The following is a 9,723-nucleotide window of genomic DNA, read 5'->3' as shown; positions in this document are numbered from 1 at the left end:
GGGGAGAGGCAGAGAGAGAGGGAGAGAAAGAATCCCAAGCAAGTTCTGCACTGACAACACGGAGCCTCATGCAGGGCTCAATCGCACAAACTGTGAGATCATGACCTGAGCTGAAACCAAGAGTCGGACACTTACCGACTGAGCCACCCAGGCACCCCTATATGTGTTTTATTTATTAGCAATAACAAAAGTCACTCTAGTTAGTTTGCTAAGAATCAGGGTCAACACAACTCATATTTTAAAATGTTCTTTAGACTTGGGACGCCTGGGTTCCAAGCGTCCAACTTCAGCTCAGGTCATGATCTCACAGTCCATGGGTTCGAGCCCCATGTCGGGCCCTGTGCTGACAGCTCAGAGCCCGGAGCCTGCTTCGGATTCTGTGTCTCCCTCTCTCTCTGCCCCTCCCCCACTCACGCTGCCTCTCTGTCTAGCAAAAAAATGAATAAACGATAAAAAAAATTTAAATGTAGTTTAGACATATGGAGGCAGATATTAGGAACACAATGGCTAAAAGCGTTAAAAGTAGTTGCCTCAGAGAGGCCACCAAGATAAGAAGAGACGGAGAAGAGCTGCCATTTTCTATTAAGCAGAAAGTGTACTAGTCCTACCAGATCACTGGTAGTGCTAGATCACTTTTTATTTCATGTATACATTGATTGTTTTTTTAACTTTTTAAAAAATAAAGTCGAAAAGGCTTAAGGGAACCATTAAAACATCATCATCAACAATAATCACGAAAAATCCTCAGGCTAGTAAATGCAGAGAAAGACGTTTTATGATGCAACACGGCAAATATGCTACATTTCCTGCTTTCTTCACAGTGAAGAAATTCTTTTTAGATTCCACTTGCTCTGGAATGATCCTTCCTTTCCACTCCAGTCATTCAGAGCCATGTCTATCACCCCTCATTCACCACAGAGCAGAATGCAGAGATGGGCCCACCTCAGCTGTGGCCGCTGTGGAGACAGAATGAGGAAGCATAGAACAGTCAGTGTTCTGAGGACTTTACAATTAGGATTAGAGGCTACGACACCAGGAAGTGCCTGTGAGGGACAAAGGACATGCTCTGTGGGCGATATAGAACCAGGGGCACCAGACAGGGTCTGAGCCAGACTGGGCAGACATTGGTTTCCCTCAGCCGCCTACAGATAAGACACTTCACTGACTCTCCCAGGAGAGGGGGTTGGAAGTTAATAGTAAAATTACATGGTGGAGTACTCTATTTAGAGATGAGGGAACTGAGGTTTAGGAAAGTTAAGCAACCGGTCCAAATCAATCAAATTGCTTAAGAAGAAAACAAACACCCCTCAAATGCCGTTGTCAGCACGGTAATTTGGAACGCCCTTTTGGAAATCGATATTCCTGTTCAGATTCAACAAGCGTGTGTTGAGGACTTACTAGGCACTAAACCCTTCCGCTAAGTGCTTTGCATGTATTCAAGAGCATTCCTGTTCTCCAACCACATACTGGGCGCCATCCAAGAAAATTAATTTAACAGGCTAGGAAAGTCCTATTCATGAGGAGGTTCCTCACAGCACTATTTACATGGGAACAACAGAATAACCAATAAGAGAAGAATGACTGAGTCAATTAAGGCTCATCTTCTTAAGTCATTTTTTTATGTTTATTTATTTCGGGGGGGGGGAGATTGGGGGAGGGGCAGAGAGAGAAAGAGAGTGAGAATCCCAAGCAACATCCATGCTGTCAGCGCAGAGCCCGACACAGGGCTCGATCCCACAAACTGTGAGACCATGACCTGAGCCAAAACCAAAAGTGCAGACACTCAACCAACTGAGCCACCCAGGCACCCCTTCTTAAGGCATTTTCTATGGCCAATAATAACTTTTTTATAAAAGCTATGTAGAAAGATCATAATCTAATTCAATGTTAACCTTAAATATAAAACAACTGCATTACTCTATGATAACTGTGGGGGAAAATAAATATATATATATATACAAGGTCAAGATTGAAAGTAAATTAAAAGGAGGGGCACCTGGGTGGCTCAGTCAGTTAAGCGTCTGCCTTCAGCTCAGGTCATGATCTCACGGTTTGCGAGTTCGAGCCCTGCCTCGGGCTCTGTGCTGACAGCTCAGAGCCTGAACCGCTTAGGATTCTGTGTCCCCATCTCTGCCTCTCCCCCCACTCATGCTCTGCCTGTCTGTCTGTTTCTCCCTCTGTCATAAATAAATAAACACTTAAGAAATGTTTAGTAAAATGAAAATAATGATTTAGAGTAAGTGAGTGACCTTATCTGTAAAGGACATTATTGGGACAACTCGTAAAACTTGAATGAGAGCTAAGGATCCGATGGTGTAATGGATCAGTATTAATTTTCCGGTTTTGCTAGTTGCATCGTTGGCTATGTAGAAAAATGCCCCTGTTTGTGGGAAGTGTCCACTAAAGTATCATATTTGGTTGCTATGCTTGCCATACCAATGTATCACAGACCAGGCGGCTTAAACAACAGAAATGTATTGTCTCACAGTTCCAGAGACTGGAAGACCAATATGGAGGTGTCGGGAAGGTTGGTTCCTTTAGCGGGCTCTGAGGGAAGGGTCTGTGTTAGCCGTTGACATGTAGATGGCCATCCTCTCCCTGTGTCTCCCCATCATCCCTCCTCTGTATCATGCCTGTGTCCCGATTTTCTCCTCCCGTTAGGACACCAGTCACATTGGATTAGAGCCACCCCAACCCCCTCACTTTAACCTAATTGCCTCTGAAAAGACCCCGTCTCCGAATTCAGTCACATTCTGAAGTTCCTAGAGTTAGGGACTCAACAATTTCAAGGGGATACCCTTCAGCCCAGAACAAATATTAAGGGTAATGATGTGGCATTATGTCACCAGTGTACTCTCAAATGGTTTAAGAAACACACGTTTTTGTGTATTTGTTTTCTGTAATTTTCTTCTCCGTAAATTTGCTTTTGTTGAAAACAAAGAGAAAAATGTACTTGAAGGTTGTTCTTACAGTCTTTCTAGAATATTCTAAAAATAATTAAGGCAAGAGAGCGACTGCGTTTTATAAAGGTTCAAATGGAAAAGTGTTACTTTTATCCCCGACATAATAAACCTCAGTTATTTTGAAAATGCATTTCAGCGGAATACTTCATGCCTTAGAGATAGTGCGTATGTGACATATGGTGTAACCAATATGCTTTAACGCCAAATAACACAATCACAATGAACTCATCTGTCTCAGGTCCCTGCTGGATTTCCCTTACACAGTTAAGCTCAGGCATTTTGCAGGATCGGTGTGTTTATTTCCGGAGCGGCATCTTACATCATTTTATGGCTCCTTCAACAGGCTACCAGCTGTGTGCGCCTCCCACAGAACCACGACTCACAACAGAAGGAAAGGGAAGACAAGGGCAACGTAAAGGAGAGTTTGATTTCATTTTTTCTGGTTTTTGCCAAATTACAACATCATGCCATATGGTGTATGTATGACGGCGTTGGATCTGGAAAAAGCGGGTAGAGTTAAAGGAAGAAGAAAGGAACAGATAAAAATGAGAGACTGGCACATAAATGAGCACCCGGAAAGAAAGAAAGCTCATTGGTGAGCTCACTGGGAGGTGCCAACATAAGACATAAAATCATCAATTCCAATTCAGGCCTTCCGTCTACCGCCTCCTTCCTCTGCTCTCCCAGATGCACACCCTGGACGGAGATCCTGTTTCTACAGTGCTCACTTACCCACCGTGATTAGGTGATTCTGTGCTCCAGCAATGTTCCCTGGGGACAAGTACGTTCCTTACGAGGCTCCTCGCTCAAGGTATAAAATCCCCCTGTAAAAACCGGATTCTATCCGTTCGTGCCATCATTGTGTTATTAGAGTTGTCCCTTTTAGGATGTAGACATACGCAGGAAGCATCAGGTCATGTTACTATGAATCCGCGCGAGATACAAGCTCTGGGGGACAGCTGCCTGAAGTCACTCAGGTCTGAGGGAGAGCGGAAGGAAGGGGGACCCCCCATCACGAGAGCCGCGACCAGTTTAGGCATCCCCTCTTTGGCATTCTCTCTCTCTCTCTCTCTCTCTCTCAGTGTCTATGCCTCTACTCCCCACCACAGCCCAGTGGTCATGGAGACTGGATAGGGTGCCATGTCACCAGGGTCTGCGTTTTCCAGGTCTTGACTTACTCTCTTTCTTCCATCTGGATTTCCCATCCTGCCCACAATCTCCAATTCACGTTAAGATTTAATCTGCCCTTTAAGATTCAGCTGAGGGGCGCCTGGGTGGCTCCGTCGGTTAAGCGTCCGACTTCGGCTCAGGTCATGATCTCACAGTCTGTGAGTTCGAGCCCCGCGTCGAGATCTGAGCTGAGCGCTCGGAGCCTGGAGCCTGCTTCCGATTCTGTGTCTCCCTCTTTCTCTGTCCCTCCCCCACTCACGCTCTGTCTCTCTCCCTCTCTCAAAAATAAATAAACGTTAAAAAAAAATTTTTTTTTAAGAAAAGATTCAGCTGAAATACCGTTTATGCCCTGAAGTCTTCCCCCACCTTCCCGCCTACTTCCCTATCCCTTGTTCACCCTGCTCTTCTAACACTTTTTTCTGCCACTTGTGTACTTGCCAATTCTATTATCAGGTTGTGAACTACTTTAGTCTATGCCCCATATCCTGCTCCTCTTCCCCGCCCAGCTCCTACTACACTGCCTGGAACACACAAGTGTTTAATAGACGTTTGCTGAATTAAATAGGCACAGAGTTAATGAGACCTTGGCTTTCCCGGAGCCTCATTTACACATTCTTTTCACACAAACATGTAGGAAGGCATGAGACCAAAAATGCATGAGAACAAGCCTCTTCGTGCAGGAAAATAAGTCTCAAAAACATTCATTAACAAGCATTTCCCACCAAAAGGGAAGAACAGATCCAAGAGCAGTAACTTCATCGTCCCATACCTCGCTGGGGAACACGCATATGCTTTTGTGCCGCGGATCTGAAAGTCATGAACTTGAAAATCAGTCCTTTGTGAGCTCTGAATTGCGTTTCCTTCCCCATGTGCCTAACATCAATGACACCCGAAACAATGCCAGGAAGGGCTCTGGAGGGGCCCATGATGTTATCAGTGGCTGCAGGGGAACCAACTTGGGAGCCTGAACTGGGACCTGGCCAGAAAAGAAGGTACATTTCAAAGGACTGAGTTACCACTCTCATTTGTTATTTGAACCCAGCTCTGAAAGGTTTGATTCTGTACTGAAGCAATTTTTCACACCGAAATACTACAATTTCTGAATCGAAATGACTACTCTCCTCTCTAAAGTCTATACATGTATTCCATCGACGTTATCATCGTTCGCAAGGTATTTGCAATTTCTTCTTGCGATTGCCTCTGATTTGTGTCATCTAAGACTTTCTTTTGAATCTGAAATGACATTCCCAGGTCAGGCCACTCACCGTCTTTTACCCGATTTCACTCCGGATGACTTGGAACTGATTTCAAAAAAATGAAATCTGGGGCGCCTGGGTGGCGCAGTCGGTTAAGCATCCGACTCTTGATCTCAGCTCAGGTCATGGTCTCACGGTTCATGAGTTCAAGCCCCGCATCCGGCTCTGTGCTGATGGTGCAGAGCCTCCTTGGGATTCTGTCTCTCAAAATAAATAAACTTTAAAAACTATTTGTAATTGAGAAAAATGAAATCTGCTGTAAAATGACACCGAGTTGTGACCCCTGAGGGTATGTAAGAGAATGTGCCCTGACACTGACATGTTACAGCAAGAGTCACTTCTCCCACAAGCATCGTGCCAAGACGATGTTGTGGGAGAGAGGATATTCATTCAGATAGGATTCACCCCATACTGTCATGTTTGTTTAAAGAGCAGGCTCCTTGCCTTCATCTGTAAAATAGGAATGAGGATTCCATCTCCAAAAGAACAATGATCTACAGGAAGAAAACGAAGGGCACTCTTGTAAGGTGACGGAAGTGATAACTGCTAACCTTACCGTGGAAGTCATTTTGCAATATACACACGTATCAGATCATCAGGTTGTACACCTTAAACCCACACGACGTTATGTGCCAATCATGTCTCAGTAAGGCTGGAAACGCCTAAAGAAGTGGAGAGTCATTTTGAGACGACAGATACCGATCCGCAGAGGTTAAATAAGAGGGAGAACGTGAAAAAGAGCAGAGCATCATTTGTTCACTCATTCATTCACTCAGTGCACATGTATTAGGCACGGACTCTAAGCCGGTGTTGCCCTGGGGGCTGAGGATACGAATGGAGGGGATTCGGTTCTTGTTCTCTCAAAGTGGTCATGTACTGGATAGGGAGGGAGACACAGAGATCATTTCCATGCGATCTGAGTGCTTTCAAGGAAGTGTGCTCAGAGGAACTGTAGGCATATAAGAGGGGAGCTGAGCTGCATAGAGCCTGTCGTATGGGGGGAACATGCCCGAAAGAAGCAGGGTGGGAAAGTCCACCATATAAATATGAGCACCAGTTTGCTACAAGGGAAACCATGCTGTAACATCCTCATCCCAGTTTAAGATATCCCAGCACCCCCAGAAAGGCTACGTATAATTTATGCAACGCCTCAAAGAGCTCGAAACCTGGGAACCCCTGCAAGTAGCTGTTAATTTATAATGAATAAACCCTAAGTCGCCATTCTATTCCGTGTGTGACATTGTAAAGCATCTCAGGTTTTCACCAGCTTGGAAACAAAGAACACAGATAAAGAATGATCGCCGCGCCCTGTTGGGTTAGACTACTCCCTACCCAACCTCCCTTTCCCCGGTCCAGCTGCTCCAGTTTGTAATGTGGGGGAGAAGAGGAAGGGGGTGTTGTGCCGTCTGAAAGTGAGGCATTGTCTCTACCTTCTAATCATACTTCCTAGTGGGGAGCTACCAACTAGCCCCGTCTGGTTCCCAGCCTCTGCCCTCTCTTCCTCCTTCCAAAGCAGCGCCCACTGTGCGGAGCCTGGTCTAGAGTCAATCCCACGGCTGGCCCCGGCCCCCGTCCGTGAGATTCCACGTGAGTGTCACGGTTAGTCTGGCACCCAGCTTGTTCTCGCCCTGGTACCTGAACCTCAGACTTATTCTCTGACCAAACCACCAACGCACCACACATTTAACAGATCACAGCTCCAAGATACCAGTATTATACCGCCAATCGTACAAATAAAAATATCAAGGCTCAGCAGAAATTGAGATATTGCCCAAGGCCCCGTGGTTAGACAGCTCTGATTTGAAGCTTTGGGATTTGAACCCGGGTCTGTCTAACTTCAAATGTCCTGTTTCATCTTGCCACCCAGTGACTTACTCGGTGACTCCTGAATCACTGGTCCCACGTGCCTGGTCCCTATTTTTCTCATCTGTAAAAGGAAAGGGCGGGGGCACCTGGGTGGCTCAGTCGGTTAAGTGTCCGACTTCAGCTTGGGTCACGATCTCGCGGTCCGTGAGTTCGAGCCCCGCATCGGGCTCTGGGCTGATGGCTCGGAGCCTGGAGCCTGCTTCCGAATCTGTGTCTCCCTCTCTCTCTGCCCCTCCCCCATTCATGCTCTGTCTCTCTCTGTCCCCAAAATAAATAAACATTAAAAAAAAAAAATTAAAAAAAAAAAAAAGGAAAGGGCCATATCCACGTTTCTAAAATTATCGTCTCTGGGGACGCTCATGTCCACAAGCATGGGACAAAAATGTGGCAGAGGATTCCTCAGTCAACTACATCTGAGAGCACAGATTTAAACAGAGACCAAGGTATTTATTGCAGGACTTCTGACAGCCTTTAAGATAATGCTATGCTTTGGGAATCTTTGAGACAGGGGTACAGTCTTCTTTCCCTTATTTAACCATGGCACTCCGTCTTCTCTGGGACACTAGCGCCCCTCGGAACCAGTGTGGGAAACACTGTCCTGGGTGATACACAAGGTGCTTCTAGTTTCTACAACCACTGCCCGGGTCTCCAAAGCCTCTGATCCTCCCTCTGACGCTACCCAGCCTTGAAGACCTCCAGGGAGGATGATTCCATAAGGTTTCTCCGTGGCCGACATTGAAGCCGCAGAGAAATTCTGTCGAGCCAATGAATGAAATCGTTAATCTTTTAGTTAGCCCAAAGCAGGCTACCTTCCCACTTCCTCGGTGAGGACAGGAGCGAATCGGAAACCGCGGCTGCAAAGCGCTCTCATGCTTTCGCAGCTCCGTCTATTCCTGGTCATCTATTTCTCCCAGAGCACTTAGACGCGGATTCGTTTCCATCAACCCAAGGCTGCTATTTTGGGATTTGCTTTTGTAAGCCTAAATTGATTTAGTTCGCAGCGGACCTCGCTTCTTTGCATCCTTCTAAAAGGAGAGCTTCCCGTTTATCTGCATTTAGCCTCAGTGCAGTGCTGTCTGGACAGAAGAGGCTGGGCTTGCAAGGTTGCCGGAGGCCCTTCAAAGCCCAGGATTCTGTGATTCCCTAATTTCTCATCCATATTCTCATATCTTTTCAACTCCTTAGGAGAGCCATTGAACATTTTTAGTTTTGTTTTTTTTTTTTAATTTTTTAATGTTTATTTTTGAGAGAGAGAGAGAGAGGGAGAGAGGGGCAGAGAAAGAGGGAGACGCAGAATCCGAAGCAGGCTCCAGGCTCTGAGCTGTCAGCACAGAGCCCGACGCGGGGCTCAAACTCACAGACTGTGAGATCATGACCTGAGCCGAAGTCAGACGCTCAACCGACTGAGCCACCCAGGCACCCCTCATGTTGACATTCTCAACCATCTTTGGTATGACTCTTTTTGAAGCTCCACTGGTCCCATTTTTGGACAATAGGTGCTTATTTAGGTTATCCCATGGTCCTTTGGGAAAACTCTCATGGTCTTTGTTAATTTCCTTGCCATCTTGTCACGACAGGATGCCCCAGGTCTGACATCAGCCCTTTCTCCACGCAGCCCTGGTTCTTTCAGTGGGAAACAGGATGTGTCATATATCATATGGTGGTTAAACAGAGCAACAAAATCCAATAAAATTTTTGGTCTGCGTTCACCGTAGTCAGAATGTAATAGGGTTTTACCAAGCAGCTCTATAATTGTGTCTTTTGTTTCTGTAGTTCCTTTCACTGAAGTGTCCAAAGCGATTTTACAGCACCAAATTTATCTTTGGGGAAATGTAAAGATGGAAGAAAAGGCTAGAGAGATTATTATCCCATTTTATGGTCGGGGAAACAGATGCAATTATGGTGACATAGCCATTAGTTTGTAGAAAACTGGGGACAAGTTTGAATCGAATCTACCCTCCTACCCAGGAAAACAGAGATTCCCATCTTGCTGCTAGAGCCACCATGGCTCTAACAACCTCAGATTTTTTTTTTTTTTAAATAAATAGGGGATAGGAAGCATTAAGCAATAGAAAGGAAATAGGAAATTTTTTCCTTTATTTTCTGTTTCCTTGCTTCTTCCCTTTTGTTCCCCTTCCTTCCTATCCTTTTGTTTAAATTAAAAAATTTCGGGGCGCCTGGGTGGCTCCGTTGGTGGCTCCCTCTCTCTCTGCTCCTCCCCCGCTCATGCTCTGTCTCCGTCTCTGTCAAAAATAAAAATAAACATTAAAAAAAAATTTTTTTAAAGAAAATGTCAACATGTTTAAATTTATTGGCTTATAAAATACTTTCAAAAATCTAATTAATAAGCAAAATGTTCATTTTCATAATTGCGGTGACAGTTTCATAGATGTACACGTTTATCAACAGTCATCAAATTATACACCTTAAATATGTATAGTTCATGTCCATTATACCTCACTATTCAT

This window comes from Herpailurus yagouaroundi, unplaced genomic scaffold (genome assembly GCF_014898765.1).
Source record: "Herpailurus yagouaroundi ecotype Mexico unplaced genomic scaffold, PumYag 181, whole genome shotgun sequence".
NCBI lineage: Eukaryota > Metazoa > Chordata > Mammalia > Carnivora > Felidae > Herpailurus > Herpailurus yagouaroundi.
This window is presented reverse-complemented; position numbering follows the sequence as displayed.